Source organism: Lytechinus pictus, chromosome 13 (genome assembly GCF_037042905.1).
Source record: "Lytechinus pictus isolate F3 Inbred chromosome 13, Lp3.0, whole genome shotgun sequence".
Lineage (NCBI taxonomy): Eukaryota > Metazoa > Echinodermata > Echinoidea > Temnopleuroida > Toxopneustidae > Lytechinus > Lytechinus pictus.
Genome location: NC_087257.1, coordinates 6,767,898 through 6,788,884, shown reverse-complemented (window position 1 = coordinate 6,788,884; position 20,987 = coordinate 6,767,898). Strand labels below are relative to the sequence as shown.

The window sequence follows — 20,987 nt, the reverse complement described above, 5'->3', positions numbered from 1 at the left end:
TTGTTAAAAATATATTAAGCCATTAATTCTCTTCAAGATTACAAGGGTGTTTAAACTCGTCATCTTACAGGCCTAACTATGAATATATTTAGAGCTCTCATTAGGTCTATTAGGTTATGAGATAATATCATATTCATAAATTCCCAATCATATGTGTCCCTTTTTTTCTTCTTTTTTTATAGATCGGAATATCAACAATTTTCAGCTCTTAACCTTGACTGATTCACCCCCCCCCTCGACATTTTTCGCAATAAACTGTCTTGATCGCGTCGCTCTCTGACTTTTTTAGTTCAAGTCTAGTGCAACTTTTAATACCAACATTGCGACCCCCAGGTATGCGGTTCCAAAATTACGCAACATTTCGTAAGTGCATGCAAACCCAAAATTACTCAAAAACGTGAATTTGTGTACAAATCCAAAGCAAATAGTGTTTTTATAATAGCCAAAATTCATGAATGTGTCATTATTTTTCATTTTACTGATTAAATCAATTAATTTCATATGTTTACGGTCAAAAATCTGTCCCTGACAATTTCCATCGAAAAAAGCAATGAAAAACAAAAAGTAAAAATACAAAACCATAAAATGCATAAGAAAACAAATGTGATGGTGATTTTTTTTAAACGTACATTTGATCAGATTCCTACAAAGAGTCGGTGAACCACAAAATCAGCATTTAAGGGGCATTATTTAGTTAATTGCAGCAAACTTTTGATTTTACGTATAAATCAGCATACTTAAAAAGCAATGAGATGTTTCTCAGAATTAGATCGTATAGTTTTATAGATTATGCCATGGATAAAGAGTCTGTGAACCGAAAATCAGCATTTTAGGGGTAATTTACAGAAGAAAAAAAAGTGATATACATGTACGTATGAATCAGCATACTCAATAAGCAATGAGATGTTTCTCATAATTTGATCCTATAGTGTTGTCGATTATGCCATGAGTAACACGCGTGGCGATTTTCGTCGCGTTCGACGGCTGAGATCTTAAGGGGGGGGGCGGAATCAGCCTACTACAATAGTAATAATAATGAGAATCGCAATGCTGATAATCATTGTATCAGATGAACAAAACAGCGTTATATTATGCCTTCCGTTGAAAGATTGTTACATACCCAGGTGTCGTTCCATCAATCCAATTGTACTGGTCATTCCCATCCAAATCTTCTAAGCCAATGTAATAGTTTCCTTGCCCAGAGGTTAACTTTGAGGCAATAAAATCCTGCATAAATGGACGTAATAAAGTAAATTTAACAGAACGGGCATTACATATTATGGGTAAGTATACATTTGTATTCAATACAAATGAATTAATTGTACATTAAAATCTGTAGATGATTGTGCAAATTGGATTTAAGTATTCTTATATATACAGATGAGGCCAGACGTTTACATACACCCAGGAAATCAAACAAAAGTTGACCCTTGCCAAACATCATAAAATTTACTGTACCTTATGATATATTTGTGCTATCATGACGAATTCGACATCAAACACATGAGTATGTCATGCCCCTTCATCACATTGCTTTGTCATCAGAAGCTGAAAAATATTTAGGTGCCACTTTTTCCCCAAGAACCTTCATATATTAGACAAATTAAAACTGAAAGCTTGACAAAAACTTTTCATAGTTGTTCTAATTTCTTCTCAACACAAACATTTCAGATTAAATTTGTGTTCAGTGGTGAGATATCATGAATAGAAAATGTAATATGAATCAAAGATTTTAATTATATATTTATATGAAACGATGTTTGAAAATATAATAACAAACAATAGAATACATTTGGCACGAATATTATTTTTTTCCTTCAAAGTAAATTTCACATGAAATATACTTAAATCCCAACGGAATCCCACTCATGTTAAAAACGCTTGATATGTTCTTTCATTTGATACCAAATTCGTCATGGTAGTATATATATTTCTGAAGATATAGTAAATTGTACGATGATTGGCAAGCGAAAAAAAAAATGAATTTCATGGGTGTATGTAAATTTTTGGCCTCAACTGTATATATATATATATATATATTGCGTGTTGATTCTATTCATGCACCGGATAGCTACTAATATTTCCTTCCTTATCCTAATGTATGCCAAATGTATACCAGAAGTTTCAAACACTCTTTTTGGTACATGAAATAGGGCTTGAGGAACGAATTCAAAGGAATTTTGTTTATTTTATAACTTCTGTCACCCCCCCCCCCTTTAACTCAATCCTTCATTGACATTCTTACATCAGTATTCTGCGAGGTTAAACAACTTTTGCGTTTATTTTATACGGCATTGTATTGCTAGTGTAGCGAATCATTCAGCACCTTGTTCATAATAAGAGCAACACTATTTATTAGACAATACAGTGTAGCATCTTTTCCCAATTGTGACTAGCTACCCTCTTCATTGACGTGTCCTATTTTGTGTCCTGGATTTGTTATCGCAGAAAGTAAACAATATTTTACTCGTACGTTTTGTGCAGCTGATGTGATGATGGGCAAATCACCTCCCATGCTTTGACAGTGAGCTCGTGTGCCTGAGAAAGTTCTGTAGACACCATCAAAACCATGGTAGACAACATAACGATATCCGTCAAAGACATCTTCCCCTGATGTAGAAACATCTTGACCTGTGAGAATAAAAAAAATATATACGAATTACGCAACCGTACAACGTTTTTATTTCTGGTTTAGTGTAACAGGTCAGAGAATATAAGGGAGAGAGGGAGATTTTAGATGTAGAGCTGATTTGTGAAGAAGGTTCCTGGAATCAGTTTCTTATACAAGACTTTAAAAATAAATTCTTCTGGAGAGACCTCTACGTGGAAGATCCCCTTGACCTTATATCGGAGAGGGTGATATTTGGATGACTCTTTAATAATCAGTTTCATCGTGTAATTTTGACATGATTTTGGGGAGAAGTTGAAAAATATACATTTTTTGAAAAATGGAATATAAAGTATCATAATAACATTGATTCCATTCGTACCGATACGGCCGCCATCTTGGATTTGTACATATTGGCCGCCGAAAACGGAGCTTTCATTTTATCATTATTATTATTGTCATTTATTTGGACATACGAAACATTCACAAATTTTCTACAATATCTCGGCTTCTAAGTAACCTAGAATCAGGACTTTGGCACCCAATCACCCAAACCACCATTCCTTAGGCCAATGAATCTATTGGTATCAAATGAGCCAACTTTATTCAAGAAAGAAAATAATTTTCAATAATTTTTTTGTCTGTTTCTACGTACATGTATTTCCAGACTAGAACTCACGCTAAAGTTCAAATCAAATGTTGCAGATTAAGCGACCTGAACATACCCTTCAGTAAGGAAACTGTTGAACCAGTGTGTCTTACAGCTTTTTACTAATCATCTAGCGTGTATTTCAGGTACTATGATTAAGGTCAAAGGTCTCCTAGAGTCAATGAACTTTGATCAGGTTGTTTTATCTTGAAATCTTAACCAAGGTTAAGTTTTTGAAAAGTCATCTTAACTTCAAGAGGATATGGGTAATAACGTATCAATGATTATCGGACATGAATTTCAAGTCATGTGGTCGAGGTCAAATGTCAGTTAGGGTTAATACAATTTGACCATGTTGTGGCTTCACTAATCAAAATTTGACCAAGTTTAAGATTAACTTTCATATATCATTTTATAATATTTTAAACGATTCCACACATTTGTCTTCATTATGGAAACAGCATTTTTTTCCCATTTATTTGATGCACGATAAAACAGCATCGCATATGACATGAGTTGCTCAAGGCATAAGTGCCGTGTCTGGAATCGAACCCCCGATCCTCTGATCTTTAATCAAGCGCCGCGCCTTAGACCACTCAGCTAAATATCAATTTTTTTTTTGTGGAAAATGGTCAGGATGCTAGATTTTAAACATAATTTTGAAATCATCGGTCAGGATAAACGTTCATAAAAAGGTGTCAAGAAATTAGATGAATATAATTTTAGGTTACTAATACAAGGGCAAGGGTCATATCAGATCAATCTACTTGGATGTAAATTCATATTTTTATAATCACCTGGAAAAATATTAATCACATTAAATGAAACTCGCATGCGATTGGATATCTGAAATTACAGGAATTGAAAATCATGTTTTAAGTCAAGTCAAAGGTAATCATGGTTATTTAGATTCATTAAACTTTATTATCAAATGAATGGAGGTTTTCTCCTTTAAAAATATTCCTCTTACAGGTGCGGTAGTTGTTTTCATACATGTACCCAGTACCGCTACTATACTGAATTTTGTAGTGCAGGCCATATCTAAGAATTCAATCTGGTTTAAGTCGACAACAATATATTGACCCCCAAATGACCATTGATCTTCGCTAAGTGACCTGAAAATCCATTTGTTTTGGTGACAGCTGATAACAATTATACATAATATTCACGAAAAGTCCCTTTACTTTCAGAGTTCTGATGATATTTCAAACACGAAACCTTGGTTAAGAAAATAATATTGATACCACAACGTACGATATAGGTAATGAAGTATCATTGATCATCTTCCATGAGTTTCAGAGCTCAAATGATCGAGGCCAAAGATCATTTTAGGGTCAAATAACTTTGACCTTTATCGTGGCATCAACATAAATATTTAACTAAGGTGAGGTTTTAAAGTGTCTTTTCATTACTTTGAAGTGTAAGGACATATTTCATTTAAAAAAAATCAAGTATAGGCAAACTAATGGATGCAATTTCAGGAAACTAGGAGGTCAAATGTTATTTGGGGTTCTGTTTTAACTTAAAGCTAAAAGACATTAGTTGCAGCAAACAAAAATTCAAAACAATACCATTCTTGTATTTTCCTAAAAATAATACTAGAATTCACCTTATATCAAAAGTTTATTGACCTCGAATGACCTTTTGCACTCCCGTAAATCCTTGTGTCGCACCCATTGTTCAGGGGAATTGAACAATAGATCACCCCCCCCCCCCTGAACAATAAGTTTGAGTGACCTTTTGCCTTGACTGGAAATTTTTTTCTTTTAATTTCATATCTTTAGTGATATTCCTAAAAACATTTTATGCAAGTTTCATGTAAGTATAAGTATTTTTTTTGAGATTTGGAACAGGATATAGGCCTACAGTCTTATTCACTTTGATACATCTAAAATGACATTTGACCTTGACCCCATAATGTAGTGTTAGTGTTGAGAGCGTAAAAAGGCGACTGAACTTATTTCAAGTTCGGTGTTAGTGTTGAGAGTGTAAAAAGGCGACTGAACTGAGCTCCAACACCGAGCTGGGTTCGGAGGAATGATAACGATCGCGTTATCGATAGCCCATGAGGTCACGCACCTCCGCTGCGCTGCTAGATCATCTCAACTCTACGCGAAAACCTCTCGACGACGAAAGTGATATCGAAGAGAAATTCTAATTAAATCTCATCGTATAGAATGCAAAGGCTAAAATCACCTAAACCATCCTTAAGAGTAAATGTTATCGTTTATTAAAACGTATAAGGCCATACATGCCATACATCCTTCATGGTTACACCTTGGACAAAGGAGACACAGCAAAATATCTTGGAATCTACCTCCATCAAAAGCTCAGCTGGAATCATCACATCAGTCAGGTAGCAAAAAAGGCTAATTCCACCAGGGCTTTTCTTCAAAGGAACATTAGATCATGTCCTCGCAAAGTCAAGGTGCTCTGCTACCTCACTCTACTTAGACCAGTCATGGAATATGGAAGCATCATCTGGGATCCTTTCACTCAAGCTAACATCATGAGGCTTGAAATGATACAGAGAAGGTATGCTCGCTTTGTTTGCAATGACCACCGCAGAACAAGCAGTGTCACCTCCATGCTCCAACAACTGCAATGGCCATACCTGCAAGAAAGGAGAGCCCAGGCAAAGGTTGCGATGATGTTCTGCATTAAGAACTCGTTAATATCAGTCCCCGAGGCGACTCTGATCCCATCTCTCCATTCTTCACAAAGAGGTCATAACCAGAAATTACAAGTACCATTTGCTAGGACACAGACACTGCAAAAAAGCTACTTTCCTGACGCAACCAGGCTATGGAATGCTCTTCCACAGGTCGCTGTCTCATGTACCTCTCTTCCAAGTTTCAAAAGGGAGGAACAGAAAATCCAGCTCCGTTAACTTTCTACGGATGTCTTTTTAGCTGCACACTCTTAGAGTTTATTTTAGACCCCTCATTTGAGACACTGTACATACATTGCACCTGCACAACAGTACGACAATACGCCAGACGGTGGCCTGTACTTATAGAGAAGAAGAAGAAGAAGGCTCTAATGATTTGCAGCCATCTTAAATGCAAAAAAAGCTAATTTTACGGGAATGTTTCATCCTGTTCGCCGTCTTTTCGAGGGCTTCAAATCACGAACACCGAACTTGAAATCACGATTTTCCCAATCCCGGGGGGTTGGTGATGGTGAAAGGGTAAGTTGCACGTAGATCGTCAACACCTTCTGTGATGCTTGGTTCAGCAGACGACATTCAGCACCAGGGCCCAACACGAACTGGCGGAAATACGTCATACTTGCCAAGGTCAATCCCAACACCAGCATCATTTCAAGCACGGTGTTGTGGCTGGTGGTTGGCACCAGCACCAGATTTCAACACCGTATTTGAAATCACCCAGTGTTACCACACGTCCCAAAATCATAAATGACCACATATTAACCGAATAATGATAAAACCCTGTGTTTGACACTGTGTTACATACCGTGTTATACACACTGTTACCACACGTCCCGAAAACATATATTGCACACTTATGTCAACACTGTGGTACACACTATGTTACATACTGTTTTATACATTGTGTTACACACTATGTTGCACAGTGCGGTAACACTCCATTCAGGGTCTAAATGCGTGTTTATCTATTTAACAAAATTACAAAAATACAAAAAAAATATATATTTTGTCTCTTTTCTAAGGACGGTGACTTTTCGAAAGCTAGTTCCAAAAGGAGCTAAATCCAAAAATATTCATAACACTTTTCAGCAAAATTTGCACTGATGGTGTGAATATGTATATGATTGTAGATGTGTGTGATCTGAAAAGATGCGGTAATTATAAATTCTATATACAGTGCGTCCCCCCAAAAAACTATACACTTTTAAAATAGCTGCCAAATAAAAAATAGATCACTTTGGGGGGAAAGACTTATATATACATATAAAGCAAATATAGTCAACTTTCAAATGACACCAAAAACTTTGTCATGCTTGAGCGAGCACTGCCCATTAAAACAAAGGGTATGAAAATTAGGCTGGGCTGGAATTAGTCTTCCAATTTGTTTTAGGTTTTTTGTTTGGAACTTGCAAAGTTGAGGGTTTTTTAATGAATTAATGATCAATTGTGATGAATTTGTTGTTTGAGAAAATTTCATGCGTTATTAAATTGAAATTTAATGCATGAGTGATCATGAATTGCAATTTTTAGTGCAGCATTTTGAATTTATCATGTGGATCTCAGCAATGTGTTCATGAGAGTCAGGAAAATAGGGGGTAAGATAGGACTTAAGTAGGTGAAGCATGTTGATGGGATAAAGGTCAACAGAACATTAAGCAACCCCTCCCTCCATCTCTACCCCTCCCCCTTTCTCTCCTGAGAGACTAAACTCGGCTAGGCTGGGCAGGAATTAGCCAGTTACAGTTTTTTTGAGTGGTTAGTCATTTGGAACTTGCAAAGCTAAGGGTGTTATGCTAAATTAATGAATGGGATAAGTTTTGGATTCTTAGGCAAATCGAATTGAAAATTTAAACTGAAATTTAATTCATGAGTGAACAGGAATTGTAATTTTAGTGTAGCATATTCATCTTGTGGACCTCAGCAGTCTGTTTGTGAGAGTCAGAGTAATGTGATGGTACCTGTTGATGTGGTAAGACTTAGTTAAAAGGGCATTCCTCTTCTTTTTGTACTTTTACAAATTAAAAGTAATATGTATCCCCCTCAACCTCCATTTCCCCAGCCCCCCCCCCCCTCTTTCTTTCTCTCTCACTTCCTGGATTGTAGCCTATAAAAATTTAACTGGCACTGAAGTGACCGGTGGCTGATAGTCATTTTTTTGTCATTGAATGATCACCTAGAAATTGACTGATTATGATGATTTATGCAATAATTTATTTAAAAAAATGTATGTTTGATTGATCACAATGCACATTGAAATAATTGATTGATTAATTGTTAAATTAATAATTAATAGGAAAAAGTTAATGCCCCAATTCAGAATTTATCATTAAATCAACATTCTGCTCTGGACTTCACACGTACATGACAATAGCAATCAGTCACTGCACAGGAGGGGAGGGCGGGAAAGAGGGAGGGGTGGGGGGTCTAAATGTTCTGTTGATCCTTATTCAATCAACCTACTTCTCCCACTTAAGTTCTATCTCATCCCCTATTCTCCCGACTCCCATTAACACATTGCTGAGATCCACATGATAATGTTGAAATGCTGCCAAAAAGCGTAATTTGTGTTCACTCATGCATTAAGGTTCAATTTAATAATTGATGACACTTGCCTAAACAACCAAAACTGGTCACGGTTGATCATTTATTTATCACAACGCCCTTAACTTTGCAAGTTCCATAGGATTTGACTCTCAAAAACTGACAGAAATCGGAAGGCTAATTCCAGCCCAGCCTAATTTTCATACCCTTTGTTTCAGTGGGCAGTGCTCACTCAAGCAGGAATATTTTTTTCAACTTTTTGGTGTCATTTGAAAGTTGACTTTATTGGCTTCCATAATATATAAATGTTTTTCCCCAAAGTGATCTATTTTTTTATTTGGCAGTCATTTCAAAAGTGCAAAGTTTTTTTGGGACGCACTGTAGAAGAAAGTCTGGATTGCTCTTTTTAAACAGATTATAAATTCAGGGTATAATAATTCTACGTCAGACTCATTGCAAAGAGGTTCAGGCCTCCTGAAATGCCGTCGACGGGTCGAAACCAGGGTCCCGTCTTCCAAAGAGTTACGATTGATCCGATCGATCGTAACTCTATGGAAATCCATTAATATCATAAGTTTTTCGACGAAAAATTTGCACAATGTCCTTTGTATGCAAATAGAAGCAAAGTGAATTTTTAAGAAAACAATGAATGCATGAATATACATCATAGCTAGAAAATATCTTGAACAAACATTCATAATAGATGTTGACGTTGCTGGCCGTCCATAGTTGCGATTGATCAGATCAACAGTAGCTCTTTGTAAGACGGGCCCAAGATGTTCATCGGTAATGAGTCGTCAGTAGTCGACTGCAAGTCGTCGCCCGAGTCGGCATCAAAGAAGGTATTTTGAAATGCATTGCAAAAAAACAAAAACTTTTTAGTAATTTCTTACGCAGATCTTCTGTAAATAATGAATCGAGGTACAAGAAATATAGAAATATACTGAACAACATCATACGTTCTAGCAAAAAGGAATTTTACTCACGAATACTGACAAACAATGTAAAGAATATAACCAAGACTTGGAAAATTATTAAAGAAATTATGGGAAGTAAAACTACTTCAAAACTACCCCAATATCTTGATAGTCATAACAGACGCATTGATAATGAAGGTGAAATGGCCAACATGTTTAATTCGTATTTTTCAAGTATAGGATCAACTATATCAAAAAATATTAACAAATCAAGTAAAAGTTTTCATGAATACCTTAATAATGAGTCTTTCAACTCACTGTTTCTACTTCCTACAAGTGAATCTGAAATTATAAATATAGTTCATGATATGAAGAATACAGTGTCATGTGGTCATGATGATATAAATGCCAAACTTACAAAGAAAATAATTCATGGTATAGCTTATCCTTTAAATGTCATTTTTCAATCTTTCAATTGCAATAGGTACTGTACCTGATGATTTTAAAACAGCAAAAGTTATCCCTGTATATAGAAAAGACAGCAAGCACCTCGTTGATAATTACCGCCCAATATCCCTTTTGCCCACATTCTCCAAGATCCTTGAGCGCGTCGTTTATAAAAGACTTTACAGCCACTTAACGCACAATAACATTCTAATACATGAACAATTTGGTTTCCGCCAGTCCTACTCTACAGAAAAGGCATTAGTGTACACTATACAACATATCATACATTTTCTCGACATAAAAGAAATTCCCATGGCTATCTTTGTTGACCTCAGCAAAGCCTTTGACTCACTCGACCACAATATACTACTACACAAGCTTAGGCATTACGGCGTCAGAGGTGTTGCATATAACTGGTTTCAAAACTACCTTTCTGATCGCAAACAGTTTACTTTTTTAAATAATATTAATTCTAGTATTTTGCCAATAACATGCGGTGTCCCGCAAGGAAGTATACTAGGTCCTTTGTTGTTTTTAATTTATGTTAATGATATCATCTATTCCTCTAAAATATTAAAATTTGTACTGTATGCAGATGATACTAATATTATATTGTCACATAAAAATGAACTAAAATTGATTGAATTAGCTAATAGTGAACTTTTGTCCGTTGCAAATTGGCTGAAAGCAAATAAATTGATGATTAATATAAATAAAACCAAGTACATAATATTTCGTTCATTCAAAAAAAATTCTGTCTCCAACTTCACAGTTAAAATAGATATTACTGAAATCGAAAATGTTCACAGCATAAACTTTTTAGGTGTAATAATCGACGAAAGACTAAATTGGACAGAACATGTTAATAATATCCATGGGAAAATAAGTATGTACATAGGTATTATGCGCAAAATTCGCCATTTTATACCTTTAAAAACCCTATTCATGTTATACAATGCCTTCATCTTGCCGTATTTAAATTATTGTGGAATAGTTTGGTCAGGCACTAATTCAAAAAACATTAATCGGTTATTTGTTTTGCAAAAGAAAGCAATTCGGCTTTGCACAAACTCGCACTACTTTGCTCACACTACTTCTCTTTTCAAAAACTTAAATACATTGAAGCTCTCTGATTTGATTAACCTAAAATTGGCAATCTTTATGTTTTCTCATTTTAACGGCTCATTACCTCCTATTTTAGATGATTTATTTTCTAATAGTAAATTCAAGCACTCATTTAATACACGTAATAAGAATAACGCTATCTTGCCACATTGTCGTATAAATCTCACTCAGCGTAACTCCATCATCTTTAAATGTACTAAGTTATGGAATGCTCTTACATCTGAAATAAAAAATATACATTCACAATATGCTTTTAAATCTAAATACAGAAAAGTTATTTTATCTGCATACTGATTCTACAAAACCTACACAATTTTTTTTTAATTTGTGTCTGTTGTTTGTAGTCTGGTTGTAATTGACCTATTGTAGATTTGATTGTTCTTTTAAGTTCTTGATTTACCATGTCATAACGTATATTTTGTATGAAAGGGGATCACTGTTTGGCAAGCCATAGGCTTTTGTTGTGATTCCCATACACATTTTATTGTATATATCTGCTTTGTAATTTATGAATTATTAATAAATTGAATTGAATTTAAAATATTTTAAATGACTTTTAAGTTGTTTTCGAATTTGAAAATTACTCGGCGCCACATCAGTGGAATTTTCTTAGGTTTTTCCTTTTAATTGTATATGTGTGTGGAGTTAACGAATTCTGGGTGATTTACTTATACAGATTCAATTACAGCTGGCCGGTTATGCTTGAATAAAAACGGTTTCAATGATTTATGTACCCAATAAAATTTATAAAATCGGAATTCCACTGGTTTTCAAAAAACTATGATCGAGATTTAAAGTATGCTCTAAATGAATATATTTTAAATATACCTTAAAAATATCCTTATTTATTCTTTGGTGTGTTTTTTTTATGAAACCTTGACCAATTTATCTTTCTCTAACCTTTCTGATTTTATTAAGACCAACTCATCACGAGGCTGAACTTTTTCTTTGAAGCTTTGCAGTTAAGATAGAGCTTATTTCATAAACTTACGCTTAAACTTTATAGACAACAATAGTTACATGTACGTATACTTACACATTCCAAAATTCAAAAGTAAACACATGAGTACACAGGCTGTAGAAATAAAAAGTTGACAGGCCATGTCCATATTTTGCATTGTTCACTCGATGCAATTATTGATTGTAATGGTGCCAGATTTTACCTCGCGGAACAACCAAGTAAATTAATATGCGGGTGTTACGAGTAAACGGTTGAAAGTCATTTTTGATACGAGCGAAAACTATATTATTATGATAACACGGACAGAATGAGAAGTCAAGTGTTTATTTCATAGGAGGAAGAAGGAAAGTGATGTTTTACCGCCATATCTTTCCTGTCACTATTATTGGAGGAAACGTTGGTACTATATCTAATCTCCAATTTGAGGAGTATCCAATTTCTATAGAATAGAAGATAACAATTTTGTAACTGTTTTCAGTTTTAATCATGATTTAAAAGGTTTCCTTCCTCGTACACCTTTTTTTAAATACATATAACAGTACCTATTTGGCAAGGTTTTTTTTTAGAACTTCCCATTTGCTTTGTTGTTAGCAGGATAATGGGTTCCTGAAATTTTATTTATTTATTTACTTATTTATTTTTATTATTTGTTTAATTATTTTATTTTATTCATTCAATTGTGTATTTATTTCATTTAACTTTAATATATATATATATATATATATATATTTTTTTTTTTGGGGGGGGAGGGTGGGGTTAATCATCAACATGTGCCAACATGTATTTATGTATGTGCAGTTAATGTTATCATTTCTATTATTAGCATCATTATTATTTTTATTATTAGGAGTATTGTTGTTATTATTGTTAGCATAATTATTCATAAAGACTTTATAGTAATAAATGCAAAAAGTAGACCTCTTCTCAGTCAATCAAATTGAAGGATTTTAACTGTTTCTGCAAATATGTTATTATAACGAGTATAAAACTGGTCCCTGGTGTGTATCATTTACTCAGAGAAAGGATCACCAGTCGTTCATTAAGTCGCTTGCAACTGACACACAGCTTTATGAAACGGCCAGCGGGTAGTAAAGGGATGCTACGGGCTGAAAATAATATGATATAAACAGATAAAGAAAAGCCAGACAAACAGATCACTAAAAATTTGATCACAATGGACAGTGAATCACAAAGTCCTCGCATTTTTAAAGACTTGCATTATTCCGGTGAAAAAGTTCGAGGCATGTCTTTCTGACTATTCAATGAGCAAACTGGTGATGTCAAATTCCCACTTGTTCTTATGTATTGTATTACATAATACTAGGTTTCTTGTTTTTCTACCAAGAACTGAACAAAGTGGATTGAAAACTAATTTAATGCATTATATATTCATTGCTGCAACTTATTTCATTATAAAGGAGACACATTGTTCACATAATGTATGAAAAAATGAAACAATAGCGATTTCATGTAATGACATAAGAAAAAGGAAAGTGGTGTTGTGACAGCATCAGCCCACCTAATGAATATTCATGATGATGTGCATATAACTTTTTTCACAAAACATTGCTTAAGTTTAGAATTCAATAACTTTGCTGTTTGTTGTTCGATTTCGATGAACTTTTTAGCATTTTTTTGTGAATTTTACTCGAGTTGCTATTGATCCGATTAACCACAACCAGGAAAAGCCAGCAGGGTCAACATCTTGTAAAACAAAAAAAAAACATGTTCGTTTAAAACCATTAGCCTCGTAAACATACATGGACAAGCTTAATTTTCTTACACATCTCATCTCTTATAATAGTAATAATAATAATAATAATAATGTAGAGTATTTCTAAAGATTATTGATTATGTGCTCAAGGCGCTGAAATATACTTGGTATATTATTATTACCCCGGCTGTAGCTGAGCGGCCATATAAGCGCTGAGGCATTCAAGGAATAAATCCTATCGGGTACCCATTCACCTCACCTGGGTCGAGTTAGCACGATGTGGATAAATTTTTTGCCGACGGAAAATACGCCATGGCTGGGATTCGAACCCACGACCCTCTGTTTCAAAGTCCGAAGACTAATCCACTGGGCAACAACGCTTCACATCTTATAGGTCATAATCAACATTCAGCAAAATGATCGAGAAATGCGATGTTGTTGCAATAATTGCTTCTTAGCTTTCACTAGTGAATTTTAGAAAGATGTATCACTTTCTCATTTATATTAAGTGAAATTGTTTTAATTATACAGCTTATAATCATGGCAAATTAATTTCCGTTTTTGTGCCCATCCCCCCCGTAAAAATTGTATTTTATCGATTACTTGGTAAACCCATCCATCGACTCACATAGCTGAACAAACTCTCGCCTTTGAAACAGAGGGTCGTTTGTTCGAATCGTAGCCATGGCGTATTTTCCTTCAGCAAGAAATCTATCCACACTTTCCTGCACTCGACCCAGGTGAGGTGAATGGGTACCCGGCAGGAGTAATTCCTTGCATGCACTGAGCGCCGGTGATGGTAGTTCGAGCTAAATCCGGGGTAATAATAGCAGCGCTTTGTATCCTCTGGCAAAAAACGCTTTGTGAATCCAGCTATTATTATTATGATTAAACACCTCTGCACACACGATACACACACACTCCCAGCCCCTGCAATTAAACACACACTTTCAACATACAGATGGGCATCTACACACCCACAAACAGAAGCGCAAACCCGCCCTCGCAGTTATCACCATCTTAATGGACAAGTCCACCAAAAAAAAAATTGATTTGAATAAAAAGAGAAAAATCCAACAAGCATAACACTGAAAATTTCATCAAAGTCGGATGTAAAATAAGAAAATTATGACATTCTAAAGTTTCGCTTAATTTCACAAAACAGTTATAGGCACATCCTGGCTGGTATGAAAATGAGGAGACTATGACGTCATCCACTCACTATTTCTTTTTCATTTTATTAATATATGAAATATGAATTATTCTAATTTTCTCCTCATTGTCAAGTGATACAGCGATTAATTCCCCCTGAACATGTGGAATTAGCATTGTTTAATACTATATTGTTCAGGCAAGTTGATCCTTATTGTCAAATCTATTATCAATGAAATATTGTATAATTCATACAATAAGAAACAAAATAAATAGTGAGTGATTTGACATCATCGACTGACTCACCTAGTTGTGCATATCACTGTTTTGTGAAAAATAAGCGAAACTTTAAAATGTCATAACTTTCTTATTTTACATCCGATTTTGATGAAATTTTCAGCACTATGCTAGTTTGATTTTTCTCCATCTATTCAAGTCAGCATTTCCCTGGGGTGGACTTGACCTTTAACACTCAGGCTACACGCCATCAGCCTAATACCCAAGCACACCCTCTTCCGCACCCACCAAACCAACCTCTGCCACACACATTAAAATCACTCTTCTAAAGAAAGGCTACGCACTTTCATGCGGCACAAACGCACACACACACACAAACACACACACATCCATCCACCCCACACCCTCGCATACACTCAGTCTACCAAGAAAAAAAAAACATTTAACACCACAACACACAAATCGGAAACCCCTCACACGTCCTCACTGTCTCAACCTCTCGCACAAAAAACACCAAACCAAGAATTTAAATCCCCATCCACCATGCCCACACCGAACAGATTGAACACTACTCACACCATCAACTCCTCCCAATTATATTTTATGTTCGCAAAATAATTCGCGAATTTCTTTATAGACTTACATGTATATGCTTACATTTTAACATATCGAATACGCGAAAATATTGAGGGACATCATCGACTGTATCATTTGCTTTTCACTGAGTTGTGCATATCACTGTTTTGTGAAAAATAAGAGAAACTTTAAAATGCCCTAACTTTCTCATTTTACATGCGATTCTGATGACATTTTCGGCGTTATGCTACATGTAATTTGATTTTTCTCGATTTATTTGGATCAACATTTTTTTTGGGAGTGGACTTGACCCTTAGTTATCTATAACATGGCAATAATGAAAATCATAGATAAATGTACGAAAATTTGAGTTTGGCATGTTGGATCTTCCATTTGTGATTGCACTTGCGAGGAGTATTATTATATGGAATACCTTGTAATAGCAATTCTAACCATTCCAGTTTGGTAGATTAAACACGATGTCACAGTGCACTAATATCATATACAAGTTTTATCTTTCACACTTGTTTTCGTCTGAGCTTCTATAAAACTTCCGTATTACTCCACTGAAAATAGTTATTTGACGTTACATTCACATCAGCGAAACCGACTATAACCGACAGATCACAATACAAATCAGATATACACATAACATGTGTGATCGGTTTGAAGTCGATATCTTTGAATATCTTTGATATGACTTTAGCATAGGGAAGTGATCATATTTCGGTCAGTCTTCAAGTGACGTGTCGAAATGAAAACTATATGTTTCGCAACAAATCCTTTTTATGGAAAATGAATACATTATAGCCCAGTAGATATGTTCTATACCTGGAAAAGCTATTAAGTACAAGGTATTTTGGTTGATGTGTGTTCTAGATGGGTTTTGAAGTACATTTAGCTTGGTTGCCACCTTCCGTGGTTCTCTATGACGACAAATTCATTTATGACAATGATGTTCATTTTTATGCAGTGATATTCACGTAATTAGCATAATTGCCAGTTGAAATTACATGTGCCATAATATTCATTTCTTTTTTTATGACATTCCTATAAAACGTGTAAACCTGAATAATATTATGTTTAATATGGCGAGGAATTCATGTATGGCAATGTGGTGTCCATTTCTATGTGTTTGGCGTAATTTACATAAATATTATAAATCACTAAACAACAACTGTATGCAATATACAAGGATTTATTTGTCATTTTAGATCTAATATGCTTAAAACAAGAAAAATACAACTTTTATATGGCTTTCTGTGACGATGAATCCATTTAAGACAATAACTTTCCTTTTTTATGCAGTGACATTCAAAGAATTGGCATATAGGCCTACATATTCTATAAAGTTGTTAATTGGTGACTTGTGCTAATTATGCTAATTACGTAAACTCCACTGCATGAAAAAGAAAATCATTGTAAAATGAATTCCTCGTCGAAGAAAACCTTAGATGAGTTCTATTATCTATGATTTTAATGTTTTCTGCAAATACCGTCAGTGGTCTTTAAAACATAATTTCGAGATAATCTCGTTCAAAGTTTGGATGGTTTTTTTTTTCAGACGCTCAAAACGTCGCGCTTTGAAGGAAACCAGATCAAATTTATACTAATTTAAAGCATACACTATATTATTTTATAATATAAAACATTTTCTCTGCAATTTGTATCAATTCTTTCAATATTTGAAATGGAGCGAATGCATGCATTTCAGAAGCTGCTAACTTTCACCCAAAACAGAGAGTTTGAGCCAGTTCGTATCATCACGCGTACCATGCGCACTGTTTTATTTACCGTGTTTACACTTAATCGGCATTTGGTTCAGAACCAAAAGCCGCTGCAGAATCGGCTTTTGGTTTGCGTTTACACGTTGTTACAGCTCGCGGTTCAGAATCGCGAGCCGATGCAAAAACCTAAAATGATACGCACACCAACAGTATACGTCACAATAAAGACAACGCTGGATCAGTGAGCTTACAATTACGTCACAATGGTAAAGTAAATCAAATGCGCACAAATTGCCGATGCAGAATCGGCTTTCTGTTTACACGTAGTAAAAAAGCAGATTCTGCATCGGCTCGCGGTTCAGAACCTACTACTTTGGTTGTGCAAATTGCCGGTTCCGAACCGCGAGCCGATGCAAGTTACTCGCGTCTACACGCTATGAAAAAGCCGATGCAAATGCCGATTAAGTGTAAACACGGTATAATACCGTGTTTACACTTAATCGGCATTTGGTTCTGAACCAAATGCCGATGCAGAATCGGCATTTGGATTGCGTTTACACGTTGTTACAGCTCGCGGTTCAGAACCGCGAGCCGATGCAAAAACCTAAAATGATACGCATACCTTCAATATACGTCATAATAAAGACAACGCTGGATCAGTGAGCTTACAATTACGTCACAATGGTAAAGTAAATCAAATGCGCACAAATTGCCGATGCAGAATCGGCTTTCTGTTTACACATAGTAAAAAAGCAGATTCTGCATCGGCTCGCGGTTCAGAACCTACTACTTTGGTTGTGCAAATTGCCGGTTCCGAACCGCGAGCCGATGCAAGTTACTCGCGTTTACACGCTATGAAAAAGCCGATGCAAATGCCGATTAAGTGTAAACACGGTATAATACCGTGTTTACACTTAATCGGCATTTGGTTCTGAACCAAATGCCGATGCAGAATCGGCATTTGGATTGCGTTTACACGTTGTTACAGCTCGCGGTTCAGAACCGCGAGCCGATGCAAAAACCTGAAATGATACGCATACCTTCAATATACGTCATAATAAAGACAACGCTGGATCAGTGAGCTTACAATAACGTCACAATGGTAAAGTAATTGAAATGCGCACAACTTGCCGGTGCAGAATCGGCTTTCTGTTTACACGTAGTAAAAAAGCCGATTCTGCATCGGCTCGCGGTTTAGAACCTACTACTTTGGTGGTGCAAATTGCCGGTTCCGAACCGCGAGCCGATTCAAGTTACTCGCGTTTACACGCTATGGAAAAGCCGATGCTGAATCGGCTCGCGGTTCAGAACTGCGAGCCGATTCAAATGCCGATTAAGTTTAAACACGGTATTAGTGGCACAAACACAGAGTTACTGTCTTAAGGCGACCGCACACCTTACGATTGGTCTGCGACTCAATTTGGAATTAAACGTAGTAGAATTTGATGCTAATATTGAGACTCGGAATATCTTACTGTGTAATGTTCTAAATCGTCGTACGAATACCTGTGTTCAAATCTGTGACTATGCTATCATCCTTCTTAGAATAAAAGCAAATTTAATATTTAGTCGTATTGACGTCATAGCAGTCGTACGATTGGCTACGATTTTAAACTAATTTGGCATTTACTCCAAAATAAAGGCTTGCAATTTTTCAAATTTGTAATATTAGCATTCTTCAATTAATTTTAACCTCAAATGAAATGATATGTTCCCTTCACATTCTCAGAAAATGAGCAAAATGCGATTTTTTCCAAAATCGCATCGCGAACAGTCGTAAGGTGTGCGGTGGCCTTTTCGTATACGTAAGCTCCCGAAGGGAGCTAGAGAGGGAACCCTTTTCGCGCGTTTTTTTTCCATAGCTTTCATACATAACAAACATGGCTGCCATTTGGCCAATTTGAAGGTTGATTTTGGAAGGTCAATGTTTAATTCATGAGTAATGACGTCAAAATACGCATAATTCACTTGTATGATTGGATAAAACGCTAATGTTTTATTCATGTCCTCGTGCTTAAACATTTTTCCGTCCCACAATTCCCCGCGATATCTGTGCAAAATGTCGTTCTTTTTTACTCTGCACAATTCAACTTGTTGAAATACAATAGCAAGACTAATTATCTGTTTATAGAATTAGTGTCCGGGATCATAATTTCCGAGTGAAACTCAGTTGAGCAGAAAATCTTTGAAGGAACATCTACATCATAGTAATGGCAAACCATACAAATAAAAGTAAGGTAAGTTCAATTTCGTGCTTTCATCTCAGTTGTAACTGTAATGCGTTTGCGGGGGCTCGCCTTGTGTCTAGTTTACTACGCAAACCACAATATCCATATTCCATTTCTTCTTCCTGATCCCAAATAAATCTGAGATCTCAGAAAATAACACGGTTTTTGTTGAACTAAGTTGGTTAATTGGAATGCCTCATGTCCGTCCTTATTAAATCTGCTAGTATTTCAGTTGTCAAATATCAGGGGTAGATGTGGACTTGTTCATTAACGGCAAAACTACATCAAATCTAAGCCAAATAATATAGTCAGGGCGGGATACGGTTACAATTCCGAAGACTCTTTACTCCGAAGGTTCGTAATTCCGAAACACGTAAATTGCCTATATCTCGATGTTCGTTAATCCGAAAACGAAAAAGGTTTGTTAATCGGAACATTTGTGGTGTAATTCCGAAGGTTCGATAATCCGAAAACGAAATAAGGTTCGTTGTTCCGAATGTTTGTTAGTCTGAAAACGATATAAGGTTCGTTGTTCCGAAGGTTCGTTAATCCCAAAACGAAATAAGGTTTGTTGTTCCGAAGGTTCGTGATTCCGAAAACGAAATAAGCTTCGTTGTTCCGAATGTTCATTAAATCGAAAACGAAAAAAAGGTTCGTCGTTCCGAAGGTTCGTTAATCCGAACACGAAATAAGGTTCTTTATTTCGAAGGTTCGTGAATCCGAAAAATAAACACCGGGAAAGCAGAGGAAGGGCAAATGTGGTGGTGGTGGTGGTGGGGGGGGGGGGGTAACACCGTTGCTGTTCATTTGTTATGAGGATGGGAAGGCAAGGGCGGCCGAACAAATTTTCATTTTGGGGGCAATGCCAAAAATGACACTCGTACGTCAAAATGGACACTTTGGTGATATTTTTACCATGAGACTATCATCTGCGTGAAGTCATTGTGTGTTTTATAGTAATTAATTAGAGAAAAGCCTTTTTGAAATGACTTCTGGAAAACAATTTCAAAACAATTTTGGAAAACAATTTCAAAGCTGAAGTTGTAAAACTCGTTTTGGGGTCAATTACTGTTAAAATGGCATTATTGCCAGGTGTTACGAGCGTGAATCACAAATCTCAAACTTTTCTAGGGGCATTTCAATAAGAAATGAAAATAAAATATTCCGAGCAGGTTTTTGCTATCATTGAAAAGATGTGCATCTAACCATTGTCCCTAGGGTCCATGATCTAGCTAAAGAATTTAGCACGAGCGCCAAGGGTAAATATACTGACCAGAAAAGGAACCTAATAAGGACTGTTTTTAGTGACCTCATTAGGATACATATTTCACCAATCGAATAATACGAGTGCGAAGCGTAAGCTGTAAAATTGTAATATTCCAGCCTGTAAATTAATCGAAAATGTATACATTAAAAAGAGTATTTATTTATTTT

At 35.7% G+C, this 20,987-nt stretch overlaps 1 long non-coding RNA gene across 1 annotated transcript; it reads right to left on the bottom strand.

Annotated features, from left to right (window-relative positions):
* Positions 1-179: 179 nt before the first annotated feature.
* Positions 180-12,112, bottom strand: LOC135156328 (uncharacterized). The gene is made up of 3 exons (XR_010295433.1): positions 11,995-12,112; positions 2,474-2,631; positions 180-1,227 (listed from the first exon to the last, which is right to left on the bottom strand). It is a non-coding gene; the product is annotated as an uncharacterized LOC135156328 (long non-coding RNA).
* Between the last annotated feature and the right edge of the window lie 8,875 nt (positions 12,113-20,987).